The following is a 19058-nucleotide window of genomic DNA, read 5'->3' as shown; positions in this document are numbered from 1 at the left end:
AATGTTAGACTTGTGATGAATTTGGTCATTATGCATCTAAATCTCCTAAAAGATTGAAAAAGCATAAAAATAATTTCAAGTGTAGAAGTTCTAGAGAATATTTGTATACAAATGATGATGATGAGTCTAATGAGAGAGTTCAAAGTGAAAGTGATGATGAGTAAGGATTTTTGGCTATAAAAGAAGAAAATTCTAAGAAAGAAGTTAGAGAAGAGAAAGCTCTAGTTTCTTAGGTTGAGAAGAAAGTTGATTGGATAATAGATGATGATTTTTCACATCATATGACTGGTGATATGAATAATTTTTTTAAGTTCAATAGCCATGACGAAGGGATTGTTAGAGTTGGTAACAATGTAGCTTGTCATATCAAGGGAAATGACCTATTACTCTTAATGGAAAAACTAACACAAATAATGTTTACTTTGTTGATGGATTAAAACATAATATATTGAGCATTGGGTAGTTGGTTGATAAGGAATATTAGTTGCAATTTACAGAAAATAAATTTATTAGTAAGGGAAAAAATGGTAAGTTGATTGGCACTGGTACAAGATCCAGAGGTAATGTTTTTTAGTTGCATGTTATAGAGATGACATGTTTGATTGCTAAAGTTGATAATAGTTGGTTATGGAATAGAAGTTTTTGTCATATAAATTTTGATATTATTGTAAAAGCAAGTAGTAGATTTGTTGTCAGAGATTTATCAAAAATTGTGAAACCTACTAGTTTTGTGTGCAAGGAATGTGTTATGGCTAAGTAGAAGAAAAGTTCTTTTCCTAGCAAGAGGTTTTCTACAAAAACAAAATTGAAGATTATTCACACAATCTTATTGGTCCCACAAACACTAGAGGATTCTATGGTGAAAGGTATTCGTGATTATTGTTGATGACTTTAATAGGATGATGTCGGTAATATTCCTTAAAGAAAAGTATGAAGCATTTGAGAGGTTTTAATTGTTCAAGAATAGAGTTGAGAATGACTTTGGATTAAATATTAAGTGCTTAAGACATGATAGAGGTTGAGAATTTACCTTGAATTAGTTTAACACCTTTTGTGAAGTAAATGACATTAAGAGAAAACTATCAACCCCTAAGACTCCTAAGCATAATGGAATTGCTAAGAGAAGAAATAGTTTTGTAAGAGAAGCAACAAAAGATATGATGTTTGAGAATGATGTATCAAAGGAAATTTGGAGAGAAAAAATTAATACAATAGTACATACAATTAACAAAGTGCATATTAGAAAAGGTGCAAAAAAGAAACCTTATGAACTATGGTTTGAACATGCTCCATTAGTAAAGTATTTCAGAATTTTTGGAACCAAATGTTATATCAAGAGAAATGATGACATTGGTAAGTTTGATGCAAGAAGCAAAAAAGGTATGTTTCTTGCTTATTTATTAAAAATAAAAGCTTATAGATGTTTTAATTAAAGGACTAAGACTATTGCTAAGAGCACAAATGTAAAAGTGGATGAGACGTTTGGAGTTAAAGAAAGAATGCTTGATTATAATTCTAATGATGAAGAAACAAATCCGAAGCTTACCCAAGAAAATGTTGAGACTTTGTATGAGACTAGTAATGATTTGTAGAATGGCATTCAAGTTGTCGAACAAAGAGAGGAACAAGATTTGAATCTAGAAAAGAAGTAAGAATCTAGCAAATGACACCAACACCAAACAAGAATTTGACAAAGAATCACTCTACTAAAAAAATTATTAGAAGTAAAGATATAGGAGTTATGAAAAGAAATAGAGTACATGAAGAAATATGTTTGATTTCTCAAGTTGAACCAAAGAGTGAAAATTAAGCATGCAAGGATGATCATTTGATTCAAGCAATGAAGGAAGAACTAGATCAAATTGTTAAGAATGAAACATAGGAATTGGTCCCTAGACCTAAAGATAAGAATGTTATAGGAACTAAGTGGGTTTTTAGAAAAAAGATGAATGAACAAGGTGAGCTTGTGAGAAAAAAATAAATATTGGTATGTAAAGGATATGCACAACAAGAAGGTGTAAACTATGCATAGACATTTGCATCTCTTGCTAGAATTGAAGCAGTAAGGATGTTCTTGGCTTATACAACACATAAAAAGTTCAAGATGTATCGGATAGATGTGAAGTCAGCATTTCTAAATGGAGACTTTAAGAAGAATTCCACATTGACCATCCTAAAGGATTTCCCTTGACACAAAAAGGATGTATGGTATTTAAAGTAAATAAAACATTGTGTGGACTAAAGAAAGCACCTAGAACTTGGTATGTGGGGTTCGACAAATATTTGACAAAATTGGGATTTTCTAAAGGTACTACACATATTAACTTATATTTGAAAGAAATTGAGATTGGTTTATTAATTATTGTGATATTTGTGTATGGTATAATGTTTGGAGGTAATCATGAAGCAAGTGAAAAATTTGCTAATATAATGAAGAATAAATTTGAGATGAGCATTATTGGTGAGATGAATATTTCTTGGGTTTATAGATTGTGTATAACAATGATGGAATTTTGTTATCACAGACTAAGTATTTGAAAGACTTGTTGAAGAGATTTATCTTGGAAACTTGTAAGCCTTTTGGTATACCTATGATAACTAGTCACAAGTTATCTAGCAAAGATGAGACACCTACAATTGAGAAGAAGTAAAAATCCATGATTGGAGGTTTGTAATATCTGACTCACACTAGACTAGATATAGAAAATGTAGTTGGTATAGTAGTACAAGATTTCAAGTTGATCTTAAGAGATAACATTACGCAGTAGTAAAAGTAATATTCAAATATTTGAAGGGTACATGTGACTTTGGGTTATGATATGATAGATCAAATGGCTTTACTCTATGTGTATATACTAATGTGGACTGGGAAAGTAGTATGGATGACATAAATAGTACAAGTGCTGGAGTATTTTTCCTTGGAGGAAGATATATTTCTCAGCTAAGTAAGAAATAAGATTGTATTTCATAGAATACAAATGAGTAGAGTATATAGCAGAAGAAAATAATTGCAATTAGATCATGTGGATGAAACAGATGTTGAAGGATATTGGGATAGAGTTTTTAGAACATGTCATCATACATTGTCTAAAAATCATGTTTTCCATTCTAAGATAAAACACATATCAATTTAGTATCATGCATGGAGAGAAAAAGTTGCTGAGAAAGAAATCAGATTGGAGTACATTAATACACAGGAGTAGATTGTAGATATTTTTATGAAGCCTTTTCCTAAGGATGAATTTGAGTATTTGTGAGGTATGCTTGGGGTTATGCCCCTACCTACTTCAAATTAAGATGATGTAGAGATTGCATCAATCTAGTGCTATAGAGCATTGTTGTCTATCTAGACTTAATGTTGATGCTTCCTCTATGGGGGAGTATATGTAATTAGGAAGAGTCATGAAGGACTATTGGTAGCTAGTATTGAACAGTGTTTTTGGACACTTGAGCTGGTTGAATACATTGAGTAGCTAATTGACATAATGTTACCTTTGATATTGATGTCAATGGGGGAGAGAATGAATGAAAAACATCTCCTAAATATTGGGGAGAGATCCAAGAAGTATTTGGTGTATTATTGGCACAGTAAGAGGACATAGCAAGAGTTCAAGTTGCTAATATTAGATGCATTTCTATTATTCTAAAAGTAATAATAAATAGATGATTTTGGTGGCCTTGCTCCTAAAGCTATTTGGATAGTTGGACCTTCTACCTTTTACAATTACTAATAATGTTGGTACAACTCCTACCAAGGTTGGAATCTCCTAACATGGATCCAAAGTTTCCTAAAAGGGACTAATATGTAATAAATGTATTTCATTGGCTCCTAATAGAGTCCATATTCTTACAAGGAATTTATATATTATTGGATCATATTGTGGGTACCATCCCCACTAGGATTTTCTCTTTGATTAAGGGTTTCCCTAGCTAACATATCTAGTGTTATTGTGTATGTGTATCTTCTTTTGGCTTCTATTTATATTGATCACATAATTAAGGTTTAATAAGGTTGATAAAAGTTATATTGATTTGATAACTGATTCACCCCCCCTCTCAGTTATCTTGGTGGACTTTGCTATCTAAAAAGCTTCCCAAGTTGACCTTGTCCTTCAATTTCTGTTTTTGGGGAGATTTCTAGATTTTATTTCTTTCATCATTTTATTTTGAGATCCATGAATGGATATTCAGAAACAATTTAGATATGTGATTTTTGAAGCTAATATACATCTTCCTCTACACATTTCAAGGTGAATCTTTCATGTTTTATTTACTTTCATAGCATTACCCTAGATCTATATCTTAATTGGGTCGATTGTATTCACATAGCATCTATATTTACATTATTTAAGAAATTGGTTCAATCTCACATGAAAATTACTTTATGAAGGGCCAAAGAGTACATTTATTTGTATTGTATTCCTCTTTATAATATGAATTTAGTATTAACACCCTACTTCCTTTCGTTCCTAGCTAATCTTATTTGTATCATTAGTGGAATCATATTTGGAAATTCTCCTCTTCCCCTCACATATATATTTGAATGGCTTAGTGGCCTAAGAAAGAAAAGATCTATAGTCCTACTAAAGTGTCTCTATTCCCCCCCTAAACATTTTGGTGAACCCAACTCCATCAACTGTTTCTTTGTGTTGTTAGATTGCCCCTTTTCATTTTATTTTACGTGTTTACCTTCTTTTGGTAAACTTGACCTTCTTACCCCTTTTCATAGAGCTAGATTTGGGTATTTTGTATGTGGGTAGATCTATCTTTTATGATAATTATTACATGTGCATGGTTAGATCTCATTAGGTTATCATTTTTTGATCTCCTCTTTTATGAGATTAATTACACAAAGTCCAACCTATAGTATTCCCATTAGGTGAAGTCATGGACTCATGGGATCCTTTGATCATGATTCCTCTTTTCTTCATAGGACTCATGATTACATTTATATTTTTATTCATGATCTTGATCATATAATGAAGCATTACTCTTATCACTCATCTCATGATGAAGATGACACTTTAAGATTTCCTCCTTTACAAGTTGATAAGCTTTCTCATGAATTTGATAAATTGGAAACTAGGCTTGCTCAAGAAAATAAAAACCCTGATAGTTTTTCTTCTATTGAATCTATTAAGAAGATTCCTAATAATGGTAATAACCTTTCTATATTGCATGGTAAATCTTACCTTATTAATACTTATGCTAAGTCTTTGACAAAATGTGCTCAAGAGTTGGGATATACTCCTTCTTTCGCCATTGTTGAACCTTCTATCCCAATTTTTACCACTCTTTCTAGCATACCTACATATGATCAACCTCTTGTGAATACTTCTACATAAGTTCCTAATTCTTTAAGTGTTACTCTTCCTATTCTTTCACTTCTCATGAGTGTTCCTCATTATTTTGTTCCTTCTTCATTTCCTTCATATAATGTAGTTCCTTTTACTTATTCAAGCCCTTTACCCATTCCTTCTAATCCTCCACTGACATCCTTACATATTCCTTCTACTTCTTATAACTTTAATAATCAATCTAGAATACCTATCCCTACTAGCATTTCTTTTGATCCTATCATTAGTAACTTGGTTTAAATTGTCACTTCTTTACTACAACAACTTGCTCAATTAACTCAATCTAAGTAAAATATTCCTACATGTGGTGTTTCCAATCCACTTTACTTAGATATCCTTCATGTTGTCATCCTACAACTTATGAGGTACCTCATCTTGAGACTTATAATAGTAAGAGAGATCTCATAATTCATGTTAGAACTTTCTAGACCATATGTAGTAATTTTGCTCATGACTATAGGCTTATGGCTAAGCTGGGTCCACATAATTTTAAGGATAGAGCATTGCAATGATATCTCTCTCTACCTCCTTATTTTATTGATTATTTTCAAATTATTGTTAATGATTTCATTACTTAATTTCAAAATTATATTGGTCCACAAATTTCTTTAACCATTTTAATGCATTGTAAGAAGAATGTTAAAGAGAAACTTACTGAATTTATAGGTAGATTTAAAGATTTGTATGCTCATATTTCTTATCCTATGTCTGATCGTGATATTCAACACATATTTATTTCTTATTTACAAAAATACATTAGGGATAAGATTTTCCTTACTGAGTATACCACCTTTTCACATCTATGTGAGGTGCTTCACCATTACTAGTTACAAGCCAATCAACTCAAGAGCTCTACTCTAATGGCTCCTATTTCTAGTGATAAGAGTGATGAAACAAAAAATAGAAACACTTTCTATAAGCCTAATAATTTTATCAAAATCATGTCTACAAATATATTTGATGATAAAGTGGCTACTACATCTCAAGGTATTCCTACTTTTTCCTTTGTATATCATCCTAATCATTAGTACACTCATCTATCTAAGCCTTTTTCTAAGGTGATGACTAAACTGATTCATAATCAAGTTCCTAAGTTTCCTCTTATTCATCCTATTGATCCTAGTAAACCATTTTCTAAATCTATTGTTCAAATTCATTTTTTCAATATCACCATCAACTAGGGAAAAATGATGTTATGAACCTTATTGATTCTAAGGCTACATCACTCAATACTCAAGTTAATAACATGAATAATTTTTTTGCACCACCTAATCATAGTTTTCAATTTACACTAATCCTTTAACTTCACACTCAATGAATGTTATTAATCAATCTTCTTCTTCCAATCACCTTGTTAATTACGATCAAAAGATACAAGAAGTGAATCAAGTGGTTAATCATGTTGAGTTAGAACCTTAACCTTTGATTTCTTCTCCAGATGAACCTTAACATACACCTATTATTAGCTTTAGTAAGTCTGGTATGTTTAAGGCACCTAATGGTCCTCTTTACATCACTACTAGAGTTCATCATATTCCTTCTCATGGCACTTTGGTTGATCTTTCTTCCACTATGAATGCTATCACCAAAGAACACCTTTTTAACAAATGATTCCATAAAGATACATATGATTCAACTCTTGTATAGATTAAAACTTGTAATGGTTTTCTTTATCATCCGAAAGGTTCTATGACTTTACTTGTTACTCTATCATGGACAGTTATTTTTACTACCTTTTCTGTTAGTCCTACTTATGATTAATTTGAACTTAAGCTTAGTATTGCATTACTTTCTTCCATGAAAACCATAGTTTTTCCTATTCATAAATGCCTTAAATTTCCTCATGATGGAGACATTTTCATTATTAATCATTCTCTTTATAAACCATAATGTCCTAGAGATTGTGCTAAGATTGATTTTTATTGGCCATGTCATTCTAAAAAACCACCTACTTGTCTTGATTATCTCCATAAAAACTATCAACAATGTAAAGTAGCCAAGATCATGGAATTGAGTCTTCCTAAGGGTTATTCTATTGGAAATATAAGAGGAGTAACTAAGAGGGAGGGGATGAATCAATTAATACAAAAATAAATCCCAGATCCCTTAGATGTCAGTACAAAATAAACTATGATAACTGAATTATGTCTATGCTCACCAAACACACAGAAAGATGTTGTAACTTAGTAAATACTAAGAATGCTCGAAAAATATTTGACATGAAAATCTTAAGATGTTATAAATGTGATTACTTATTACTTTATCTTAGTTGCAAACACATAAAAGAAATAGCATCAACACATTTGACACCAAGATTTAATGTGGAAACCCAATTTGGGAAAACCACCAATTGTAACTAGTTACTATTTTCACTCTTTTGAAGTGAGCCCTATTAGGAGGAAACCTTGTTAAAGGTTACAAAACACATTTTTAGGTGTGACCCTATTAGAGGATTTAATCACCCTATTAGGATTGGCTTGATAGAGGTCTTTAGACAATTCAATAGAACTGCCACCTTGTTAGAGGATTTACAAAATAGTTGTTAAGCCAACTTTATTAAGAGATTTAGATCACTACTACAATGGTTAGAGCATAACAATAACATGACATTATTTGGATGCAACTAAGTTTTTTATTATAAATCTCAATTCAGGCTTATACTTGATCCTTCCTAATTCAATATATCTTTTCAATTTCGCAAGGATATTCTACTTATCCTTCTTGATTTGCTTCCTCTTAGCATCATCAAATCTTCAATTTTCTTCCATGCATTTCAAACTTCACACTTTGTAATCCTCAACTTGACCTTTTATTTATATCTTTCATATTGTCAAGTTGACTCAAATATAACTCGAAATAATTAATATTCATCATCTCAATTTTGCTAGAACCAATAGATAATTCAATTGAACTCAATATGCCAAAACAAAAAAAATCCTTTGTTAGCCAACCCTGCTCTGTAGACACTGACTCAAAAATGATTTCCTATGCTAACCAAGTGAACTTAGTCAACACTGCATATTCGCAAAGTTCCTTTAGTAACTAAGTGAACTCAATTAACACTAGTTCCATCCAACAATTCCTTTATTATATGAGTGAGCTAGGTTAATACTCATCTTCCACAAAATTTCCTTTGGTGCCTAAGTGAACTCAGTAGATACTATCTTCTAAACTAGACAAACTCTAAAATGCTTGATAGCCATAGAAAAATGTCTTCAATTCCCAAGTGAGTTTGACATAAACTAACTAAAAATGATAAGACATTTTTGTAACATCAAAGAGAATACATAATTAATCAATTATTTCAACAATCTCCCTCTTTGGCATTGATGGCAAAGCAACATGTCATAACATAATGAAATTTATGAAGAAAAAATAAAGTAAGAAACATATCCTTAGTTTTGTTCTATTTATCATCCATGAGAACTCCCTCTATCAGTGTAAACTCTTCCTATCTTCAATCTTTCTCTCTATTAGAAAGTTTATGTTTTGCTAGAACTTATACCAAGTTCATTCTCCCTTTTTCACAATTCTTTCTATGACAAAAAACTTCTCCACACAATTTCTATGAGGTATTTCTATGAGATATGACAATAAACTTCTCCCTCTTTGACATCTCATGCCAAAGAAAATAATCAATTAATATTAATGTACCTCAAGTACTAATTCATTTACAATATGCCCTTGTTAATATTGCACCAATTGAATGGTCTTCAAAAATACTCTGGTTGATGCATCACTAAACTTCATTTAGTGAGCTTCAGATAGGGGAATGAACCCTAGCTTACCTCTTAGATACATAAATGCATCCTTAGGTAATGGCGTGGTGAATATGTCTACAATTCTTTTTTTTGTATTTGCATATTCCAATCTAAATTCTTTATCTTTTACCAATTCTCTTAAGAAATGATATTTTATAGTAGTGTACTTTTTTATGGTATGCATCACTAGATTCTTTGATATATTGATTGTACTAGTGTTATCATAGTATATAACTACTAGAACCTTGATTTCTATCTTCATACCTACCATCAATTATTTGAACCAAACAAAATTAAAATAATTGACTGTTTTTGCCACATATTCCACCTTTGTTGTGGACTAAGAGATACAATTTTGTTTCTTGCTTGTCTAATAATATAGTCTTTTACCAAGGAAAAATGCTCCACCAATAATGTTTTTTCTATCATCAATACTTCCTACCTAGTCAACATTTGTGAATACTTTTAAATCCAAAGTGCCTCCTATTTTGTACCATAAACCATATTCTTTAGTACCTTTCAGATATCTCATGATTCTTTCAACTTCCATCATGTGATTTTCTTTGGGATTTGTTAAGAATCTTTCCACCATATCAACTACTAATGTAATATTAGGCCTTATGTGAACTACATAATGCAATTTTGCAATCATTTATTTGTATGTGGTTTGATCTACCTCTTTGAAATCATCATTTTTAGAAAGCTTATGTCCAGTAGACATAGGGGTTCCAATTGGTCTTCAATCTTCCATTCCAAATTTCTTTAGTATCTTCTTGGTATATTTATATTGAGTAATGTAAATACCTTACTTCTTCTATTGAATCTATAATCCAATAGAGAATTTCATCTCTCCAAAAATAGACATCTCAAATTCTTTACTCATTTCTTCTAAAAATGCCTTGCACAAGTCATCATTTCCTATGGATAAATTATCATCAACAAATATTTCTGCCAACACAATCTTTTTGTTTGGTCCTCCTTTGATATACAAACTACTGTTATCATTTGTTATTTGAAAACCAATCTATATCAAGTAGTTATGAAGTCTTTCATACCAAGATCTGAGAGCTTGCTTGAGTCCATATAATGCCTTGTTTAATTTACAGACCATGTCCTGTTTGCTAGGATCTACAAAACCTTCATGTTGTTCAATTTAAACTTCCTCACCAAGAATTCCATTAAAAAATGCAGATTTTACATCAATTTGATAAATTTTAAATTCTTTGTGAGTTGCATATGCTAGTAAATTTCTAACACCTTCTAATCTTGCAACAAGAGCAAAACTTGTAGCATAATGAATACCTTCTTCTTGAGAAAAAACTTTACAAACCAACCTTGCTTTAAATTTTGGTTACTTTTCCATCTTCATTTAGCTTATTTCTGAATACCTACTTCATGCTAGTTACATTTTTATCCTTGGGTCTAGAAACAAGAGTCAAAGTTTTGTTCTTCTCTATTTGTTCTATTCTCTATTTGTTCTATTTCTTCATTCATTGCTTCAATTCAACTTTTATTCTCCAAAGCATCTTTAACATTTCTAGGTTCAAATTTAGCAAGTAAACATATACCTTTTAATTTTTCTTCTTGTCATTGTTCCATCTAATTTTTCTCCAATGATCTAATCATGTGCATGATGCCTTTTGACATATCTTGCTAACACAGGTTCTTTGGATTTACTGATTTTATCATCAATTTCAGTATCATGCTTAGGTCCCACTATCTATGACTCGGGTCCATCAGAATTTGTTTATTCTAACTTGGTAGCCTTTGACTGTGACTTGGATCCTTTAGACTATGACTCGGGTTGCAATATTTGCAACTTGGTAGCTGTTAGATATTTTACGAACTCAGGAGTTGAAGCCTCCTTTCTCTTAGATAGATTTGATAAGGTATCAAGTTCATAGTAAACAAATCTTCTATAATCCTCAAGCTCTTTGATGCTTTCTTCTTCACTCCTTGCAAACTCATCAATTCTCACATGTGCACTTTTTATAATTTTATCAGTAGACAAATTTAAACACTTGTATGCTTTACTTCTATAGGAATGTCTTAGAAATATGCCTTCATCACCTTTGACATCAAATATACCTTTTCTAGATTCTTTCAAGATATAAAATTTGCTATCAAATACTTTAAAGTAACTTACATTAGGTTTGTAGTCATACCATAGTTCATAAGGAGTTTGATTTGAGTCTTTCTTTAGCTATACTCTATTCAAGGTATGAACTACAATGTTGATTGCTTCCTTCCAGTATTTAATTACAATATTCTTTTCTATCATCATTGTTTTTTCACAATCCATAATGGATATATTTCATATTTTAGCTATGCCATTATGCTCTGGTGTACTAGGGGCTGATAATTGTCTTTTAATTCCTTTTCAATGTAGAATTCATTAAATTCATTAGAGATGAATTCACCACCTCTGTCTAATCTCAAACATTTCAATTTCTTTTTAGTTTCCTTTTTTACTCTTGCTAAATACTATTTAAATTTTTGAAAAAAAAATTATTTTTCTTTTAGATACATTACAATCGTCATTCTAGAATAATCATCAACAAAAAGAAGGGAAAAAAATTCTCCACTATAACTCTCTATTCCAATAGATCCACATAAGTTTGTATGCACAAGCTCTAAGACTTCTTTAGAATGATACTAGTTCTTACTTTTGAAACTAGTCTTTCCCATCTTACCAATTTGACAATTTTTGTATCGACTCATATTAGGTTTCTTCAAGCTAGGAATACCTCTTACTATTTTATTTTTTCTTATCTTGACTATATTATCAAATTTTACATGACATAGTCTTTTTGTGCCACAACCGGCTTTCTTCTACTTAAGCAATAAAATATGAACTTTCATTGAGATCAAAATAAAATAGATTACCTTTTGTTTCTTTTCTAGATCCAACCAAATTTCCTTTTCCATCTACTATTTTGGCCTTCCCATTCATGAATTCTACCTTGAATCCAATGTTATTCAACTATGCCACACTTAGTAGATTATGCTTTAGTCCTTCAACCCAATAAGCATTATCACATACAAGTTTATTAGTCAAAGAGATAAATATTCTTTCCTTAATGTTACAAGGTTCATTGTTTCCAAATCTCACACTATCACCATCATAATATTCTTATGTGCTCAAATTTAGTTTTATCTCCAGTCATATGATGTGAGCAGCCATTGTCAATAATCCATGTATCATTTTTGCTAACATGAGAGCTAAGTGTCATCTTATCTCTTTCATCATTAGATTCATCTTTTACAACAATATATACCATTTCATCTTCACTATAATTAGAATCTTTAGCCATAAAATAAGATTTCTTACATTTATCCTTATAGTTCTTGAATTCCTTCTTTCCATTGTATTTATTTATTTTCTTCTCATCCGTGTTTTCTTTGTTTCGACATCTAGTAGCAATGTGACCAATTTCTTCACAAGAAAAATAGATTAGAGGAATCTTGCCTTTGTACTTTCCTCTACCTTTGGAATATTTTTTTGCAATTAGGGCTTCAAAAACTTTCTTTTATTTCTTATTCACTTCCTAATTGATTGTCCTTTGATTTCTTACTCTTTTTCTTGAGTGAGAGTTTGGCTTCAAATGCAGACTCAATATTTTTGGAACTAGGAACATAGTTATCATAGTTATCCAACTCAAAAGCTATCAATCTTCCAACTAGAGAATTTAAAGTTATATTGCTATTTGGATCACATCTCATTTCTTGAATAGAAAATACTCTAATTGCATAAATAGGAAGAAGAGTTATGATTACCTTTCTTACAACTATTTTGTCATCAATATCTCCTCTAGATGCTTTGATTGCACTCACACTTGCTTTGATTCTTTCCATATATTTTGCAATATTTTATCTTCTCTCATTTTCATCTGATCAAATTGACCTTCAAGGATTTCTACTTTGGCTCTTCTTACATTTTGATCTACTCCATAAATGTCTTTCTATTTGGTCCACATTACATGAGTTGATTTGTAGTCTTTTACTTCATCAAATTTTCCATAACTAAGAGAAGATACAATATCAATCATCATGATGTTATGATTCTTCTTTCCAGCAATGCATTCAATTGATAATGTTCTAGTAGGAGTCTTATATTCAGTATCAAGATACTTACAACTTGAATCATTGATGGTTTCCAAATGTAATCTAATACATCCTTGCCATGCTACAAAGTTGTCTCAGTTCAACTTGGGAATCTCTCTTCTATAAGACATCCTAATCTTTAGCTGAGGTCCTTGAAACTATCTCTGTAAGCACCAAGAACTCTGATACCAATTGATGGAAATATAAGAGGAGTAACTGAGAGGGGAGGGTGAACCAATTACTACAAAAATAAATCCTAGATCCTTTATATGATAGTATAAAAAAAACTTTGATAATTGAATTTTGCTGATGCTTGACAAACACACAGAAAGATGTTGGAACTAAATAAATTCTAAGAATACTTAGAAAACACTTAACATGAAAATCTTAAGATGTTATTTTTGATTACTTATTACTTTATCTCAGGTGCAAACACATAAAAGAAATAGCATAACACATTTGACACCAAGACCTAACATGGAAACCCAATTTTGGAAAAATCACCAATTGCAACTAGTTATTGTTTTTCACTCTTTTGAAGTGAACCCTATTAATATCCAACCTCGTTAAAGGTTACAAAACACACTATTAAAGGATTTAATCAGCATGTTAGGAGTGGCCTTGTTATAGGTCTTTAGACAATTCAATATAACTGCCACCTTGTTAGAGGATTTACAAAATAACTGTTAAGCCAACTCTATTAAGAGATTTAGATCACTGCCACAATGGTTATAGAGTAACAATGACATGACCTGATTTAGATGCAACTGAATTTTTGATTACAAATCTTAATTCTAGCTTATACTTGACCCTTCCTAATTGAATATATATTTTCACCTTCTCAATAATATTCTGCTTATCCTTCTTGATTCACTTCCTCTTAGCATCATCAAATCTTCAATTATCTTCCATGCATTTCACACTTCACACTTTCTAATCCTAAACTTGACCTTTTATTTATATCTTTCATATTGTCAAGTCAACTCAAATACAACTTGGAATAATTAATATTCATCTTCTCAGTTGGCTAGAGTCAATAGATAAATCAATTGAACTCAATATGCCAAAACAAGAAAATCCTTCATTAACTGACCTTGCTTGGTAATACCAACTTAGAAATGATTTTCCTATGTTAACCAAGTGAACTTAGTCAACACTACATATTCACAAAGTTCCCTTGGTAATCAAGTGAATCTAGTTAACACCAGTTCCATCCAACATTTCTTTCATTAATAGAGTGAGCTCGATTAACACTAATCTTCCACAAAATTTCTTTTGGCACCTGACTAAACTTGGTAGATACTATCTTTTGAACTAGAAAAACTCTAAAATGCTTAGTAGCCATAGAAAACTATCATCAATGCCTGAGTGAGCTAGGCATACACTGGCTGAAAATTATATGACATTTGTGTAACATCAAAGACAATACACAATTAATCAATTGTTTCAACATATTCACCTACATCTATTTTGCCTACTCCATCTGATCCCTCTACATTTTGTATCACCTAATCTAGTATTGTAAAATGAAAAACTAACTAATTAAGAGAGTAATAACAATACTAAATAGTTAACACTTAAGATTGGATCAATGTTAGCACCACAAAAAGAAGCAAACCAAGAATGGTAGGCTCCTTATGATATAACCCATAATGAAGTGGATGTGTCCCTGATAGGAGGAGATGTATACTTATGTTGTGCTCAAGCTTCCAATAGGTGGGGGGTTTTCACCAAGTGTGCATATGGATGAGGGATTCAATATTGGGAATATGGAGGAATTTCACCATTGTGATGGTATTTTTGTAGTTTTCAAGCTCTCAAAATAGCATTATAACTTTTCATGAAAAGTGGATGATATTTGTGAAGGGAGAGGGTTTTATTTGTAGGCCAAAGGGTAGTAAAATGGATGTTCATGATGTAAGGATGGAAGGATGGTGATGGAGGGTTGAGATGCACTCAATGGGAAGCACAAGGATTGTGCTTGTTTAGAGCTAATAGATAAAGTGACACGTGTCACAGGGAGGATGAGTGTGAGAGGATAGGATAAAAGTTGGTCAAGGGAGTAATGAGGGAGGTTGAGTATGTAAGAGGAATCTAAGATTCATAAAGGGGGATGTAAGAGTGATAAATGTTGGACGGTGAGGGTGACGATGAGTTTTTTGACTTTAGCTTGGGTTAGCAAGTCTTAACCCTTTCTTAAAGTTGTGCACATGTTTAGGAGGGGGATTAAGATTAGCTTAGAAAGGGGATCAGGGTTTAAGTGGTTTAGCTTTGATGGCATGGGTTAGTTAGGTGGCTAAGTGAGTTTAGTATGGGTGGATGGGTTGCATTAGGGGTTAGGATAGGGTTTAGGGATATTTTTAGAGTTTTAGATATTTTATTAAATGATTTATTTAATGAAATGGGGATATGGGATTAAATTAAATAAATTTTAGGATTTATTTAATTTGATAGAGGAATAGGGATTTAATTGATATGTTGATTTTGGGTTATCATTTGATTTTATCAAGTGGACTATAGTTAATTTAATTAATTAATTAACTAGGGGATGATGATTAATTAATTAAATAATAAATATTTAATCATTAATGTCCTAAGAGATGACTAAATATGATTACCTATTATGTAATCAAATTTAGGTTTCTACATTTTGCCCCTCTTTGACATAGTGTTCAAACAACACCATTTCAAAGAAGTTTAAATGTAAATAATGTGAAGAAGATTTTTTAAAGCAACATGTTTGCCCCAGTTTTGAGTGGAAGAGGAGAGAATGGACTGTGTGATGCCCCCTCAAGAAGGGGGTAGGGAAAGAAAATGATGTATTATGACTTCTTGAAAAAGTTACAAGAAGCCAGGGGCTACAAGAGGATATGGAAGGGCTAAAATAGAAGGTAGAAAGGATAGTAAATGGCAATAAGAAATAAGATGAGGGGAAAAAAGAGGTTTTTGGAGGAGTGGTAAAGGATGATAGGGCAGCTCAAAGGGGCCTATAGGGGGCTAGAACGGGGCTAGAAAGGTTTATTTGTGCTCAAATGGATGAGGAGATATTTCATCTAGGGGCTCTAATTTGGACAAGATGATGGTTGCTATTCAATGACCAGAGCATTGATCAGATGTGGTGCAATGACTACGAGTGCAGTAGATGCCAAATCATTTGGTAGGTTCAAAAACATATCTTGCATTTTTATTTTTATTTAGGTTATAGCATTCTTGTGAAGGTTAAAACACGATCTCATAAACACGGTTCTAACGGGATCACTTACGGGATCAGTGGAATCATGATCTTGCAAAAATAGCAATGGAAAGGGTAGAAAATAGGCAAAAAATAGATTTTCATAGGATTGCTAGGTTAAGCCTTGCTGGAATGTGCCAGCAGGAATGTGGGTCAAACTTGTGGTGAGGTCAAAATCAAAGAGTGATCCCACGGAAACATAGTTCTATAGGATTGTGAGTTTTAAAGGCTCATGGGAACATGGTCGCAAGAATGTAGTTTTTAGGGAAAAAATCATCTTCAAAGGGTGGGTTGGGTAGAGGCATGGGGGTGGGGTTTGGTGAGGAGTGATGTAAGGAAAACATAACAACAAAATTAATGTGTAGCGGTCTTTAGATGCATTGGTGTCACATGAGTGTTGAGTGATCATACTACATGCCAGAGAGTAGCTTACACCAAAAGACTGGACAAGGGTGGATGCAATTGGCCTAGGATATCTAGTGAGGTTACCTCACACATGCACCTATATGGAAATGGTGATAGCATTGTGTGAGCAGTGGCACAGCAAGACAACCACTTTCCACTTGCCTATAAGGGAGATGATAGTGACTATATAGGATCTTCAAATTACCAGTGTGGGGGACACTAGTGATGACGATGAGAGAGATGACTCTAGAGACAGTGCTGCAGGGACTTGTAGGGCCAAGCATTCCATTTTAGATCTGGTGAGGACAATGTGCATTAGATGAGCACCTAGACTAAGTGGCCGCAGAGAGATAGATCTACTTTTATGTGTGTGGCTTAGTATCAAGGTACATTGCCCTAGATACTGGTGGGATAGGAGTTACTTTGGCATTGATATTAGTTATCATGTGGATAGTGGATGCGAGGGTCCCGACAGCCTAGGGGTCATTGATGTTGGTAGAGCTATTCCAATATTTACACCATATTTTTTATCAAGGGGCCAGATGGTAGGGGAGGAGTATAGATTTCCCCACTTTATTAAAAGTTTGGACATGGGAGCATATTGCTACATTCAGGTTGATCAAGTAGAGAGATAGGTAGGTAGATGAACCAGTGGCATACAGCTAGGGGAGCCTTTGACTTACCATCACACTGAGGATGTGGAATACTGGCGAGTCTAGGTGGATGAGATCAAGGTGGTAGTATGGAGACCATATATGGGTCTAAGTCCATGGACAGAGGAGGGATAGTATTTTCCCTATACGATATCACCATGTTTCATTTTTGGGTGTCGGGAATACATCACAGAGTAGTACTAGTTGAATAGGGCCCTACGTTAGTTTGGGTGGGTCTAGGTGGCTCTAGGAGAGTAGAACTAGTATCAGCGATTGACTTGGGAGCCAATGAGTATGTATGGGCTAGCACTATAGAGGGAGGGGTTACTTTAAGCCTGGTGGAATTTAGAGCCACAACAGTGCGATTGGCATGGTGAGGCAGCAAATGCAAGCTCCATATAGGAGTACTGAGATTGGTTTCAACAGTCGAGGCCAATAGGTAAAGCACAGGTGATTAGGGTAGTCGTGATGGTAGGGGAGTTAGCTCAAGTAACTAGGTAGGGATGATATGTGACTAGAGGGCTACAACAATGGGCAGAGGCCACAATAGATGAGGAAGGGCTAGCATGATAGAGGTGAAGGGTGGGGAGGTAGGAGGAGAGAGGGGTACAGGTGGAGAGAGGAGAGGAGAGAGGGGTAGAGCTGGGGAGAGGAGAGGAGAGACTACCAGAGGAGAAGATACTATAGGGAGTGAAGGAGAAAAGGCCACAAAGGCTAGTGGATAGAGGAGATAGGGGTGGCTCATCATCAGGAGGAGGGGATGATGGATGAGCAACCCAATAACCATCCCTACAGAAAACCCATCATGCTACTAGCTAGCTACTATGAGACACTCAATAGGAGAGAGATCAGCTTAGGATAGATTAGGATTAGCTATGATAGGAGCAAGATGTGGTGCAGGGGTAGGAAGATAGGGTAGGGATAGAGGTGGGGACACTGTGGGTGGAGGTTGGGTGGCTGGAGGGTAAATTAGATGTGGTGAGCCCAGAGAGATAGGCAGTACAAGCGAGGGTGGATGCTCTATAGCAGGAGCAAGATAGGCTCGTGGTGGAGGTGGTGACCCTGAGAGCATAGGTGGCTATGGGTGGAGGGATAGAGGATTTGAGGAGATTACAAGGAGAGGTGGAGGAGCTAAGAGAGAGTAGGATTTTATCGAGGCAGGTATCATGCATTGGTCCTAGTTGACCAGATAGAGCATTATAGATAGTCGGCATGGTCAGGCATAGCTAGGACCCACAAGGGTATGCAGGGTGGAGGGGGAGAGAGTGGATGGAGCATTAGAGGCTCACAAAGGATAGATGAGCCTTAGAGTATAGGGCAGAGCCATAGGACAGGGCAGAGCTAGAGATGAGACATGGGGATGAGTGGTAGGAGGGATGAGGTGGAGAGCACAGGTATATGAGGAGGACATATGAGGCCACCACTAGCACCAAGGGTAGAGAGCAACCTATGAGTCGCATGATGAGGAGGTAGCAGAGGAGGAAGATCATTGATATGCTGATATATATATATATATATATATATATATATATATATATATATATAT

This window comes from Cupressus sempervirens, chromosome 3, assembly GCF_028749045.1.
Source record: "Cupressus sempervirens isolate cs-2001-9-10 chromosome 3, ASM2874904v1, whole genome shotgun sequence".
Lineage (NCBI taxonomy): Eukaryota > Viridiplantae > Streptophyta > Pinopsida > Cupressales > Cupressaceae > Cupressus > Cupressus sempervirens.
Note: the sequence above shows the minus strand (reverse complement) of the source record.